Consider the following 15,350-nt stretch of genomic DNA (forward strand, 5'->3'; position numbering starts at 1 on the left):
TCCATTGTAAGGAAGTACCGCAGGCACACCGGAGAGGAGTTTCGTGAATGAATGAGATTGTGAGTGGCGGTTCATTCCACATTCACACGTGGGGGTTCGTGAGTGGAATTTTGCGATGTATGTAAAGTGCCTCACGATAGTGGCGCTCTTGAAGAGTAAGTGTTAGTTATTTTTGTTTGTTTGTTTGTTATTAAAGTAGCAGTGCTTGTGAAGGTTTCCCCCCCCCCGTGTGTGCAGATCACTTGAGCCATCTTACGTCGTCATTGAGTTTGTCGCAGGTATTCGAAGAAATGCTTGTAGTTTGATTATAAAACTCGTTAACGGGTGGAAATCTGCAATTTGTTAAGGGGTGAATGCTTACATTGGGGTTATGCAGTCAGCAGAGAAAGGTAGTTTAGCACAAACAAGAATTATAAATGTAAGGTGGTCAACATGGATTTTGACGAGATGCTTTTGAGAGACTTAAATGTATATGTTAGCATACGGTGTTCTCTAGATATTGTGGGAAAGCAATGGCAAACAGGATATTAAAATGTATAGGTAAATGTAATAAGCACAGACAGAGCATAAGTGTGAAGATAACAAAATTAATACAAAACAACAACATCTTTTAGACATCTATGTGAAGAAGATAGTGTGGAAGGCCAATACTGTATAATCACTGATCACCCCTTGCACAATGAATTTGACCTCCTTCCACCTGGGCATCGATTAAGACTGCCTAGGTTCAGCTAGGACATCTTTCATTCCCACAACTATTAACCTGCTTAGTTTGGACAATTGGCTGTATGAGAACAGTACAGGTTTATTGCATGCTCAAAAGAGAAGAAATGCAACCTTTATGCAAACTTCAGCTGGCTGTATGTTTACTTTGCATACAGTATACTGTATATATTTCTTTATTTTCTTTTCCATCATGCATCAGTTAAACAAAAAATGGCTAAACAGCATGAAGTTAGTAGTTTATACTTAGAGCTACTCTATGTGGACCAAATAGTCTCTTGTTTGTAGCATGGCGTTCACTGAATATGTATTCTGTATGTTTGTGTGCACCTCATTTACAGTTAGATGTACCAAGGAGCTGTAATGAGCGAAGGCTGATCACATATAGTATGTATGGCAAGAAAGATCTTATTTTTCCAATATCTGTTTGTATTGAAGAATTTCTCTTTGAAACTATTAAAATAGAGAGACGCATCTGGGTCTATGTTGTCTGTTAGTCTGCCTTTAATGAAAAAAAAAAACAGTTTAACAAGCCTTGTATGCTTTTGTCAGCTATTGCTATAGTAATCTGGCACAATTCCTTACATGACATTTGACAAACTCGCAAACAGGCATGCAGTTTGAATCAGAAATGAAACTTGGCTTGGTTATGGAGTCATTGTAACAATGTGCGCATGTATTTTTAGATTTATGCAATTATTAATAATTCACAAGTAACAAAAAAAAAAACAGTACTGTAGTAGACTCTGTAAGCAGCACACCAGGAGGTAGCAGGTATTTCTGAACACTTAAGGTTTTACAGTATAATGATTCATGAAAGTATGGTATAGTAGTCTGTGCAATATAACATGAAGCCATAACAAAAATTAACAGGCTTTGAATTTTTGTGATGGTGTAGCTTAATTTTGAATAGAAAGATTGGTAGTTAATGTTTTAACATCAATTTTGGTCACGGGGAATGCAGTCCGAAATGTACTTAATTTGGAAAAACTGGCAAACACATCCCCGCATTAGGCTTAAATAATACTTGGCTCTTGCCAGCAGCAGTTCCAATGAAGAAATGGAACCAAAATGGCGACTTGCTGTTAGATATTCCCTTGGTGCTTTCTTTTAAGACCCTTCCACTGGCCCCATGTGGAGGGGTGACTTGGAATGCCGACTCCAGGGAGTGCATTACGTGGGTCACTGTTGTTCCCAAACGAGCCCAGGACAACTTTTTGTCTACTTTCTTCTTCTCCCTTTGTAGTCTCCGCACAACTTCCTTCCACCTCCTTTTCAGCTCGAGAAGGTGATTGTTAAAATTGTGCATGGAATCCAATGTTACGGACGTCCTTATTCAAAGAGTATGTGTAGAAAGTCACAAGCCCACCCCCCCTTGAATACCCTTGAATTAGCCATCCTTCTTGCCCTGCCTCTGGTGTTAAGTCATCTCATCCAAAGCATTCACCCGAGTTGCTGTTGACTCTACCAGGGAGACAGTGTGCTTAGCTTGATCACAAGACATGATCCAGTCATCAGATGTTACCTGCATCGGTATGGAGTTGTTGACCTCATATTTGTCTATTAGTGAATTGCTAAATTTTGCAGGATGTGATTGTGATGCTAAGTGAATTGTCCTTGACTCAGTGTTTGAATACCTGTAAGAATATGCTTCATCATGGCTGAGAACATAAGGGTCATAGGAATTTTTTTCTTGGCCAGTCAATGTCATTCAATTGTTTGCCAATGGAAGAAGTGTGTGCTGTATTTTGGGGTTGTCATGAAGAACTCTCTAAATGGGGGATTTTGAGTGCAAAAAAAACATTATGCTGCAAGGGGAACCTTAAATGGTGTAAGTTGTGTGCTTTGCTCTAGGTTATAAAAGACCAGCTCAAAGAGAGATACTGTACCAGTCTGTTACAAGTTTCTACCAGAGACAGGAGATTGCACCACAGCAGCATAAACTGCCTGGAAGAAAAGAGGTTGGTACAGCAGCCTTAAAAAAACCTCCCTAATGAGAGCTAATGAGCCACTTTTCCTTACTACAGCTGCTGGCATTGCTGCTGTGGAGGTCAAGGAGAAGACGTAGAGAGAGAGAACAGAGCTGACAGAATCTCTGCTCCCCAGATGGGGAAATAAACGCCAAAATCCTAGAGCTGATTCATCTCAAAACTGAAAGAAAGTGAGAGCTAATGAAAGAAGAATTCCATTGTTTTACCTGACATGTGAAGAAGTACTTCTTGGGAGACTGCCAGTGCATCTCTTGAGCTGCATTGGAGAGAACCAGCTGTAAATTGAAAATGCTGCTATGATCTGACTGAAATGGCCCAGTTGTACAAGTAGTTTGGATGTATAGCCATCAGCACCTAGAGGAATTAACATGACCTCTTTGTCCGAAGAGAAGTCACAGGACCCGGTAACGCAGTGGATAAGCAGCACATTCTAAAAATATTACCATTTCAACTTTCTGTACTTCCATGTGGTAAATATCCCTATAACATGTAGTGGAGAACAGCAGTTTCCAAAAGTAGGTTTCTGGTACAATAAAAAATATTTTTTTTGTAATCACTTCACATGGTACACATTAATTAAATCATGAAAGGCCACATGGTGTTCCTTCTCCTTCTTCTTCTTGCTCTAAATTGGTTGAGTGATGACTGATCACAAATATGTACTCCTGACATGCTGCGACACATGGGATGCCAGATATCTGAGCTGTTGTGTCCATTATGTGATTCCTCAGAAGACACACATTAACTTTGTGCAACAATATTGAAGAACATCTTGCTTTCCAAATTTATCAGGAAATCAAGTGACAAATTTTGAAAGTCACAGCTCCCACGGTGCCATTAATTACTTGCACCATCCACACAACCTTCATCCGCAAGATTCTGAGAATTCCAAGTGCAGTCTTGGACCAAATGGGAGTACGAAAAAGAGTGTACAAAATTCAAAGGTGTTGATCCTAGAGGAGGCATCCAGGTGTCGATGGAGCTATTGCCTTTTCCCTGCTTGTTCAGTCTCTTTCCACTTACAGTAGGTGTGGTTTCAGTCCATCTGTGTTCTGGGGGATGAATGGGCGTGATAACAGAGGGGAGACCTGTTTAATATTTTTAAGGATCTGGGAGTGTTTCTTCAGGGAGTCTCTATACCTCGGGCTCTGTTTAGTTAATTTATCACTGGAAATGTATCAGTGGGAAAACGAGTGTTACAAAGTTGAACGGGTTGTTTTAAAAGGTTGCTCTTGTTGCACAAGGTTTTCTTTGTTCTGCTTTGTACGTCTTTGAAAGGGTACCATCCCTTCCTCCCAGAGCAGCTTAAGGACCTTCAGCCTTTATTTTCCTTTGCTTCTGAAGCAAGTCTTTATTTTACCACACGTTCATTGACCTGTGACCCTATACGTTTTACTGTTTCTTTCTTACATGTTCTGCAGACCTCATGGCTCCAGACCTAATCAGCTTCATTTTACTGTTGCATTTAACTGTTGTTGTGCTTAGCAGGCATTTGTATTGGTCATACCCTACACCACCTTTGGCTGTGTTCGTGATGTGCACCTGTTAAGGTTCTTGTCTTTCCCTTTGATATTGGTTGGGTGAAGTTCAAGATCATTTTGGTTCTCTTTGTTTTTCAGTCCCATCTCCCTCAGTGGCAGTGAATATACAAACCTGAGTTTATTTGCTGCTAAAGGTTTCACACAACATGTTTTGCTTGACTTTGAGGATAAACTTGCTTCTGAATGCAATGCCCTAGTTTTCCCTCCCTCAGACATCGTTCTCCCATGATGAATCTTGTTGTCCTCTTGCTCCAGCCACCTGCAGAGAACCAAAGCATAATCTCTTCTGGGTCTTGTAATGGCGAATAGCCGATTGGGATGTTCTTGATCAACTGCTTTTCTTTCACATGTCCAGTTCCTCTCTTGAGCCCCCAGCCATTTGATCTTCTCTGTCGTCATTTCCTGGTTTTGTCTGCTGCATGTTTTTAAACTCTTCAACCAAAATAAGCCAAACAAAAATAGCAGCGACAACAATACAAAGAATAAAAAAGGGATGTTATACAGAGGTCCGTTAACATCCAAATATATTTTAAACATCTTAATAGTACAAAAATATTGACAATGCTCATTTACATGCCTTTGTCCATTAAATTTCGTGAGTCTTTATTTCCTTCAAGCTGAGACTTACCAGTTATTAAAGGACCTTATAATGAGCCCAAGTATGCATCTGGATTTTATGATGCCAACATAATATCACCAGTGGAAGCCAGCTGGCCTGGCTTTACTTGGAAACTCACATAGCACTCAAATGCCATTAGTTTCTTGTTCTTGTTAACCCACGGTGTAATGCTTTTACTGTAATTCCTCATTGTCATGCAGGGACAGCTTACCCAAATCAGATTTCCAAGTATGTATTTTAAGTTATTAATTATATATGATATATTTGATATATAAATAAAAAGCGAATGCCTTATTTCTTGATGTCTGGTGATGAATAACTGCTCATAATTTACTGCTACTCTTTTAAATTGTTACTGACTGTTTTGGCCCTGGACCTCACCTTCTGGTCTGGAAGAAAATAAGTCAGATGAGGTACTCCTAGTAATATCCAGCAATGTCCGTGATGTAATTAAGATTTGTCCTGTGGGCTTCTCTCATCTCCCTACGAGCCAGAGACCCTGGGAAATCCCTAGGTTCCTGCTAGCTTGCAGTGACATCAAAGACGGACACTCCGCTCATCCATCCAGAGCCAAGATACGTACCTGTATGTTCCTGAGGAGCTTTTGTCATGTCAGAAAATGAATGGGTTAATTGGTGTGTGGCTTAATGTCATTGGTGTGAGCCAGAACATATGAGAAAAAAGAAGGTATTGTAGCAGTTGTGGACCTGTAGTGCCAGAAGACATGACTGCAGTCTTTATTCCGTTGGGTTTATGGTGAAACTAGTTTCCATATGTGCATGCCGGGAGTACAGCTTGTGTAGCAAGATCATGCGCACTGGGAGCAAGCCAGCTGCCCAGTCCCGTCAACATCTGCAGTCGCCGCCTGAGCAGAAAAGAGCCCCTTGTCTAAGGGAAGTTATCCTAGGCTTCCATTGTATCAGGGGGGTCAGAAAGCTAGTAAATGTCTTCCCTGGAGGTTCAGTACAGACCCAATGAGCTAGGAACTGCATGAGCGTTTTGCTGCACACTGGAAAGAACTCCACAGAGGGCCAAAGCACAATGTGAGCTGGATTTATGTTTCTTTGTGGACCGGGGTGTAGAATGGGAATTAGGCAGATATTGATTCCTAGATCAAGGCTCTTTATGTCTGAGCTGTGGTGCGGATGCTGACACGGCGCGCAAGACCCCTATAAGCCTCATGACATTTACTGAAAGGTTCAATCCCTCGCTCAGAGAATCTGACTATACCCTGGGACTGTTTCCAGCTGGTCCACAGCAGGTATTTCAGACTGGACCTCGCAGGGGCTAACTGTGCTGTGACTGTCCATCCAGAGGATGGAAGCCTTAATCATGAAGAAGGTCTTTCAGAGTCCTGGATCAGGGCTGTGCCAGAGAAGAGAGACTGGCCCCATGTCCTCCAGAGCGCCTCCAGAGAGATGTCTGGGCATGGGGTGGGTAGAGTGTCTTGACCAGGAAGGAGATGGAGCTGGGGGTTGGCCAGCTAACCCTGGTCATGTGTCAGCGATACACGGAGTGCGACCTGCAACACCGTTCAGTATTAAACTGGATAACAGGAAATGTGAATTGACGTATTCTGGGAGTTGGAATGTGAGGATTGTGATTAAATTTGTACCGTGGCATAGGCCTGTACCCCGTCAATGTTCAGCATAATATTTGTTTTAAAAATAAGATTGCAGTTCTTTGCAAACGTTTACAGGAAGGATACAAAAGTCTTACAAAATGAAACTTGATCACCTTCCCTAGCTGAATTTGGACGCATCTTTACGAACTGAAAGAAGTTATTTTGTTATTAATTTTATGGAGCTATGGTTTGTTGAAATATTTGGGAGGGGTACCTTACAGAGAGAGGAGTGGTTTTCTGTAGTACAGTATATGATTGAGCAGAGCTTCACTTTTTCTTCTTGAGGGGTCAGAGCAGAACATACAGTACAACCCACTGCATGTAAGTAGCATGATTTATTTCTGTCCAAATGTTCTTTCAGTTTTAAACTTGGTCTGATACGGTATACCATTGAATTTTAATACATCCTTATTGCATTTTCATTGTTTGGTTTGTTCAAATCAGAATTAAATTAAGGAACATAAAATTATATAAAAGGATCCTATGCCTGAAAACACTTTGTTTTAGTGCTGTTTTGTATTTTGGTTGCAGTTTGTCTCGATTAGTGTTATAAAAGCTTAAAGTAACCCAGACATGCATAATTCTAAAATACAGAGGTATTCTCTACGACATTTAAAAAAATTGACAGGAATGAATAAGAAGATCTTCTATCCATTTTTTATTTATATATAATTGCATTTTCTTTTTATTTATTTTTACTTTTTTGTTGTGAATAATGGATGTTGCAGCAAACAATGCTTGTGAATGATAGTTGCAATCTTTCTATGTCTGGTTTTACTTTGGAGCTTTTTTCTTGCATATTGCTTGTGTATTTTCTCCAGGGACAACAAAGTTATGATATATGTATTGCACAGTCTCACTGTGTGTCTATATATTTTCCGATATGGGGAAAATTTGCTGTGGGGAAAAATAACTGATTCAAACAAAACATCGGAGAAAAAGCTGTAGAAAGCAAAATGTAGGCAGAAAGTGAAGCAGTATAAATAATAAAACATGTATTGCATAACTGTGATATTTAGGGAAAAAATGTTTCTGATCTTTCCTTATGGTTTAAATTTATAAATGTTCACACCTGACAAGGTGTTTCATATAGTTCACTTTTTATATTTTCTGTATTTCATCGTTTAAAATAAGCTAATTCATTTACATTATTTCTAACAATAAAATATCTCAGGAGCACTTTCTCTTTAGTACAAATACAGGTTTTCTTGAAAGTATCATGCAAAAATACAGAAATAAATATTTTTGGAACTTTCTGCAGAGAAATTGCAGAGAAAGTTAAATGGAACTTGCATTTTTGTACAATATACTGAATGCATTGCATTTTTGTGAATATCCTGCTCCAGAAGGGTGTTTTGATTATAGTCCAGTGGTCTGAAAGGGCTATTTAAACTGTCAAAAAGTTTGATTCACAAAAAACAGACTCCATCTCATTTCCTTTAATAAAAAAAGCAAGCTTTCAATATTGCAAATCCTTAAATCCTTTTCCTTAAACTGCAATTTCAACATTCACATTTTCAAAGTCATTCTTTGAAGAGTTGCAGAGTTGAAAGGTTTGCACATTGGAAGCATAAACACAAAAGTCATGAGGACAAATATTTATTACTTCATAGTTTTAGGGGTTATAGTACAGGCACAACTGGCATGTTTAAAAAAAATAAAAGTCATGTGTGTGGCTTTATGTAAAAAGGTTTATTAAGTGTTCGAGATACTTAAAATGAAACATTTAATTTAAAAATATTACCAAGGCATCAATACAATAGAAACTCTGTATCATTGTTAGCAGTGTCTGGGTGAACAGAAGCACTGATTAAATATGTAAGTTTCAGGAAAAAGGTCTTGCAGTTTTTCAGTCACTTTACAGGGTCTGTTCTGACATTTATATTGTATCAAGACATATAATGTATAACCAAGACAGATAAATATGACTTATCAAAACATAGAAAGCATAGTAAACCTCAAAATGGGTGGCACTGTGGAGCGGTGGAGCATGTCTGCCTTGAATTGGAAGGATTGTGATCCATAATTGGAAAAAGAAAGACAAACAGTAGAATTTGCATTGTTCAGTTCTTTTCAGCTCATGTTTTGTCTTCTTTAGGTAGAAAAGCAATTCTGTGTGAATGCTACTTCTTGAACTTTAGTCATTTGGTTTTTAAATAATAAATATTGATAAATCTTTCATTTTATAAACAATACAAAAGTGTCCTTTCAGCTTCAAAAATGTATAAGGAGGAACAGTCATCAATGAGTAGAAAAATCTGATAATGAGTTGATAAGATTTGATTGGTAAATGCGATTGGTTAAGAGCTACAATTCACGATGTTGGCTGTTCATGTATACTGTAGGTAATCTTGAGTTGGTATGATCAATTGTTTAAACATTGTAAACAATAAGTTACTTAAATATGAAGAAACATAGGTGGAGCATGTTTAGGAATTGTTTGAAGCTCATAACATACATAGAATAATTCCTGATTGTGTCTAGGATGTTTTGTACTGTAGAGCATGTTACTTTGTACTGACTTACAAAAAATGTAACAACTCCATTATTTTCTGTATTAACCTCCACAAGTTGGATTATTGATTAAAGTGGATTTTCCAAATAAGCCATTTTAACAGCCCAGGAAAGATGCAAATAGCATATTAATATCAACATTTATATGACATCTTTACACAGTCACGTAGATTGGATTAAGGAATGACACACATAACCCATCCATAAGAGTGTGCTGTCACTGATTCACAAAAATAAATTTCCCTTTATGAAAGGTAAGCCGACCACAATAACGTGCAAATTGCAAAGTTTAAGACAAATAACATCATATGTCACGGCATATACACAGCGATTGACACAAAAAACTATAATTTGGCTGTTGAACACGGGTTGAACAATATAGAGCATTCTTTCATCCCAAGTTTGTACAGTATGTACACAGCGTATACAGAATAGTGCACATACAGTATTTTACAGAAGCACACCTGACTACAATGTCATACAATATATTGTAAAACTAAATATAAAGCTGAATATAAATCCACTTGGTTAATCTTTCCATTTTCCAATTACAATTGTTCTAAACACAGGCAAAACTGGACAGTTTTTGAATCTTTCTTAATCAGAGAAAAATGTGAACAGCATCCCTGCCAAATGACTACAAACCTCAAACCCGTGTGAGGTTTGACGTAAACATCAAAACTGTTAAGACTCACAAGCCATGAAAGAAAGTTCTTAGGGCTCAGGACAAAAACACCACAGGAAAACAAAAACAGAAGGGTGCACTTAACGTGTTTGGTCAGTGATGTTTTTTTATTTAACAAAAAACAATATACAAAGCTTCCATCTTAGTTTCAAATTTAATCCGTCAGCTTGCTGAGAAGTGGATATTGAAATCAGAACTGAAGAATTTGTTGTGTGGCTCATTACCTTAGGACCCCTGGCATCGGCAAAAAAAAATATATACATTTAAGATTGATGAGCTACGACCCACTCATAAATGTGAGAAAAATATCTTACTGAATAGTTTATTTTGAATTGGGTAAATTAAAATTTGAACGAAATGTATTGAATCACGATAACAATATTTTAATCTTATTATGTATAAAAGAATTAATTTAATCTTATATATAAAAGTCTAGAGACTGGAAGTCTAGCCCTTGCCTGCCTGTACAATGGCAGCATCTCTTCCAAACCAGCTGTCCAAGGCAGGCTGTTTAACAACCAGTGCTGGATTGATTGCCTTTCATGAATTTGTAAGAAATACTAGATTCTGCTCAGTTTTCCAAAGAAGAACGACATACAGTAAATAAGCAAGTCTCAAACGTTTCTTCTTTCTTTTGTGCAGTGACAAAATGTGCTGGGTTACTTGAATTCAGGAGTTACAGTTATTCGGTCAGCACCCTACGACTCGCCTGTTTGTCAAAGGATTGCAGCATTTTTGGTCTGAGCCCATCTGGCTGTAAGAAAATAGCCTTATTTTGAAATAAGGGAAGTGTAATAGGGGGAGAGGAGGAGCTATTGGGCCGTGAAAGAGTACAGATGTGAATGGTGGGTAAAGCAGGGGAAGAGGGAAGAGTGCTTGGCAATTTGGTGGTGTTTTTACCCGAACCTGAAACAACTGGAGGCAAGAACAGAAGAGAGCTTGGCTTAGATCCGCGTTTGCAGGGCAGCTACAAAAATACCTATTCCCCCATGAACGCACCAGCCTGTAACTAAAACAACAACAAAAAAACAACAACCTAGATGTACAGTAGATACTTAAAAACAACAAATGCCAAAAGAGAAGTCTGCCAGGAGCTACTGCAGCTGTCTCTCCGTGTTAGCCAGGCTAACAACAGCAAAACAGAGTGCCAACTATACAGAAAGAGCCGGACATGCTGCAAGGAGAAGTGCAATAAAAAAATAGTACAGATCCCTGGTTTTTCTGCTCTTCCCCCTAGATCCCTGTCCTGTCCGATTATATGGGCTAGACGTCCACAGCTGATGGCGATTAAGACTTGATCTCCAGCAGATACTGATTATCAGAATTAAGGCAGGCAAGGGGGTAACACTGACCAAGCTCTCAAATAAACGGCATGAGCAATGAAAGTATTGTTGCAAGGCGTACATAAAACTGTACGACAGGGAGGGAAAGGCAGGCGGCAGCAGTGGTGCAGATCGCCAACACTCGGACTGTAATACCCAGAAAATGACAGGCAGCTGCTGTAGAAGACGTGCATTGTGAAGCAATGCAAGAAGGCAGTAGGTCAGTAAGCATAGCAGAAGACTGGCAGAGAGCAGGAACGTCAAGAGATTTAGAAGTTAACAGGAGAGCAGGGGAGGAAGTGGTATGGGTGAGCTGCTGCAGGTTTCCAGCACAGTTTGATTTCCATTAGAGGCATTTTTGCATTTGCGTTCTAGTTGAGCAGTTTCATTCCTAGAGCAGACATATATCATATACGATTTCTTTCCAGACTTGGCAAACACATTTGTTTTCCAGTGTTTTTTTTTTTCTAAAGAAGAACACTGCGACATAGGAATAAAGCATACTATTAAACTCCAGTAATTCATCGCTTTTATAAAGATTTTGAAAAGTAAAGCCTTTCTGGTAACAAATGTAATACTTTAAGTCAACAAAATGGATAGATTAGGATTAAGAGTACAAAAGACTGTTGAAGTGAGATTGAATAATGACTTTAAAAGGTCAGAGTACAGCCCAACTGTATGTAAGACTTAACTATAGACAAGTGAAAAACTGAATCCATGTGGGAGACCACTAGTCTGTGCCAGATTTCAAAATAATTCAAGTCAACTGGCTACACAATTAGAACTGAAAATAGGACTGTTCCCAGATGAATTTAACATTCCCAACTCGTTTACCATTTTGCTATTTGATTGTTTATCTGGTTGAGTGGCAAACAGCAAAGAGTAACAGTTAAATTACAATAATTAAACCAAAAAGGTTTTTAAGAGTTGCATTTGTTTCTTCACCAATAGAAAGCTTGGCTTTGTAGTTTCAACTCAAAATGCTAGAAGTGTGCAAAAACATCCATCCAGGAGACTGCAGCTACTGTATTTCACTACCTAAAGACATAAGTTTCTAAAGCAGCAGAAATGTACTCACTGGATGTGTATTACAGAGTATATATAAGTATATACAGTACAGTATGCATATTGAGGAGCAGGGGGGTAATAGTAAGGACTCTGAACTCAGGTGGGTCTGATCAAGAACTGTGGGCAGCTGTTTTACTGGTGCACAAATTACTGCTCTCAAAATACTTAAAATACAGTACATTTCTCTGCTGTAGAAATGGGTACTCTCCTGCCATTCACTGTAATTGGAAATGCGAAACCCTCTATGTTCTCTAACCTTTAACATCATTTTTCTGAAGGAGCTCCTAACACAATCAAAAGAAAGAATGTATGAAAGATACATCAATGACTATATCAGTGATGCCCAGACCCATTTTACATTTTAACGTTTACCTTCCCTGAATGAAAAGTCTCCTGCTGAACTCTGTAATAAAGAAAGGTTTTTAAGAGTACAAGCAGAAATTTAGGGTAATGTAGCATTTTTCTTGACATCATAAATAAAACAAACTAGTGTGACCATAATGGGATTATATTGAGCTTTCATGTAGTTTAAAACCATCTTTGAGGCTGGTGTACATCAATATTCTGTTCTATTATTTTACTCATCTGTATTGATTGAGACATTGGTATCTGCCTTCCATGTTCAAAAACCGGTTTTATGTCATGAAGTGCACAAGGTGATTCACTGGAGGGCTGAAGTGTAGCCGTAGGTATCCAGGAGTGAAGATTCAAATCGCTTGCTCCTTCAGCGCTGGGATTTCGTCTGTCTCATCCTCCTGTTTCCAGACCTGCTCCACTTTTGAGAAAGACTGACTTTCCTACTGGGGCTTGCAGGTGATGTACAGTATTAGTGTGCAGGCACGCCTGCTGTCGGTCTCGATCTCAAGACGCGGTGCGCGAAACCAGCCAGGGGAAGTGTGGAGGGAGGGTGAGTGGAATGGGAAGGATCTAAATATTTAACAGATGGTGAAACCTGCTGGTTTGCTGGCAGGCGGAATAAGTTTAAAATCATAAGAAAGACACCCAACAAGGAAGAAGCCAACTGGTTCCTGAAGGAGCCTGGAGTTTGGATGAGCAGCTTTTTCCAGGCACCAAACACTCTGTTTGTACGAAAGATTTTTTTTTCCTTCTCCTTCATAAATGAACTCTCTTTTAGGTATCCATTTGATCAGGCTTCTGCTCAACTGACTTTCTTCAAGTTGTCTGCAGTTCTCTGAGACTGAGAATAATTCCAGTTGATCTTTTAACTTTTTGGGAAATCATGCAACTGCCTGTTACTTTTGCGGTGTGGCGACTAAATAGAAAGTTATATTCTAGATGAGGACTTACTTATGCATTGTGAAATGTGAACACAAGTTCTCTTGATTTGCAAACCGCACTTTGTGCTAAATATCCAAGCACTGACTCTACTTCCCACCATGGGATATTTCTGAAACTTTGAAGATGTGAGTGCCCTCAATCCCACTAATCCAGACTGTTTTTTAAACTATTTTAAAGTGGAACAGGTTTCGATTAAACGTTCTCAAGCAAAGGTCGTGTTTGAAGTAAGGTAGTCCTCATGCTCTTTGGAGCTAAGCTAACACCACAGGTCTTAAAGAAACGCTCCTCACTTTCTCAACTTGTATTTTCCCCGTTTAGCTTCTTGCTCTGGAGTTGAGGGCTGGGTTCCGTTTCTGAGTACGTGTACAAGTGCACGTTTTGTTTCACAAACCCACTGATTGTAAAGGGACCTTTTTTGAGGCACAATCTGGAGCAGAACCACCACAGTATGTGCAACAGTGAGGCGAGGCGCAGTCCTCCCTCTACAGGTGTGCAGTTTTGCCAGAATGTGAGTGTATGTACACTCTGTTCAGTGATTATCATCTTTCCTTCTTGCCCCTGGGAGCATACACATATTCATACTGTTGGGTTCTGCTGCCCACTGGAGTTATGGACGGTGCCGGTACCCCATGACCTTGGGAGCTAGGCTTCCTCCCTTCCGCTGTACGAAAAGGGGGGCCCCCTTAGCGCTCGTCCTGTTAAGAGAAGCTGCGCTCCCCCTTTCTCTCTCCCTGCGGTCTCTGCCTCTGTCTCTCCCTGGTGAGCAGCGCAGCTCTGTAACCAACCGGGGAGTAAGCCCTCCACCTTTGTGAAGCCGCTCGCCTGGCTCCTGCTTCTCCTCCGGCGCCGGCCTCTCCGCCCGACCCGGTTTGCGCTGCTCCGCCACAGTAGTTTATGATACCAGGGCTCTTAGAAATAGTCCTCGATTTTTAAGAAGTCCCCTGTGAAACCACCTATGGAAACGTAAAGAATGTGTTCACTGTTTGAATAGTAAAATGATGTCTCTTGTTAGGTTGTGACGGTTCCCCAGTCGGCTGATTTCAGATCTAGTGGGACCTGCGCATCTTGTCAAACTGTCTGCCGGAAGAACAGGAATCTTCATGTGCACGGAGGTAAGTTCAATAAAGGTAATGCAGGGGGTTATTTTAGGTATCACACACTTGACCAAAATCTAAGTTGTTTTGATTAATTATCATATAGTAATTAGTGTCATCTAAATTCTGAATTTCAATTTTTGTAAAGTGTACTGATGGAACTACGTTACCAGAAGAGCTAAAATATTTTATAAGTACAGCCAACAGAAAATGAATGCAGTGTGCAGTGTAGTATAAACCTCATCTGCAAATCTAGGTCTGCATATTACACCTTCAATATTAGTGTATATTACAGAGAAACAACAACACATCTTATTTTTCTGTTTTTTTAAAACAATCATTCATTTAGTAGAAATAAAAGCTCTCTTCGGATTGTCATGGCCTACAGTATGCAATGCAAGTTAAATAATAGCATCGACGAAATGCTACAACAACAAGAGATTCAAGCTTGTGAGAAGAGAAAGCAATACGAGTAAGGGGAGAACAGATGAGTTACTGGAGACAGCATTCTGGTATGAAAGGAAGTTTACTGAAACTAGAGTGCACTAAATCACTTGAGCAAATGTATATAGAGGATGTGACAACGAAATTACATTCTACACATATCAGTTTCAGCACTGATCTAGTTCAAGAGCAGCATGTTTAGCCTAAGGGTTTTTTTTTCTGCCATTCACAATTTATCTTGTAGTTGCATTCGCTCACGATTCAAACAGGATGTTGCTGTACTTGGCTGGGAAATACAGAAACTGCACAAAGATAATTAGTCCAAATACTTCTGCAAGTCCCAAAAGAACAACAGCACTGAGACTTGTATGGTATACCATGATTTCGCAGTGTTATTTGTTTTTCAGGCATGACATTTTTCAAAAC

The 15,350-nt window shown here is 39.4% G+C and overlaps 1 protein-coding gene across 2 annotated transcripts in view; it reads left to right on the plus strand.

Annotated features, from left to right (window-relative positions):
• Window positions 1–35: 35 nt before the first annotated feature.
• LOC148651609 (collagen alpha-6(VI) chain-like) overlaps window positions 36–15,350 on the plus strand; it is a 58,515-nt gene continuing 43,200 nt past the window's right edge. The window contains exons 1-2 of one of the 2 annotated variants that reach the window (XM_088602148.1): window positions 36–155; window positions 14,399–14,513. The gene's annotated coding sequence lies outside the window, so the exon portion shown is untranslated. The remainder of the gene's footprint in view (window positions 156–14,398; window positions 14,514–15,350) is intronic. The other variant, XM_088602150.1, reaches the window with a different exon arrangement.

This window comes from Lepisosteus platostomus, chromosome 12, assembly GCF_059453375.1.
Source record: "Lepisosteus platostomus isolate fLepPlt1 chromosome 12, fLepPlt1.hap1, whole genome shotgun sequence".
In the NCBI taxonomy this organism is placed as follows: domain Eukaryota; kingdom Metazoa; phylum Chordata; class Actinopteri; order Semionotiformes; family Lepisosteidae; genus Lepisosteus; species Lepisosteus platostomus.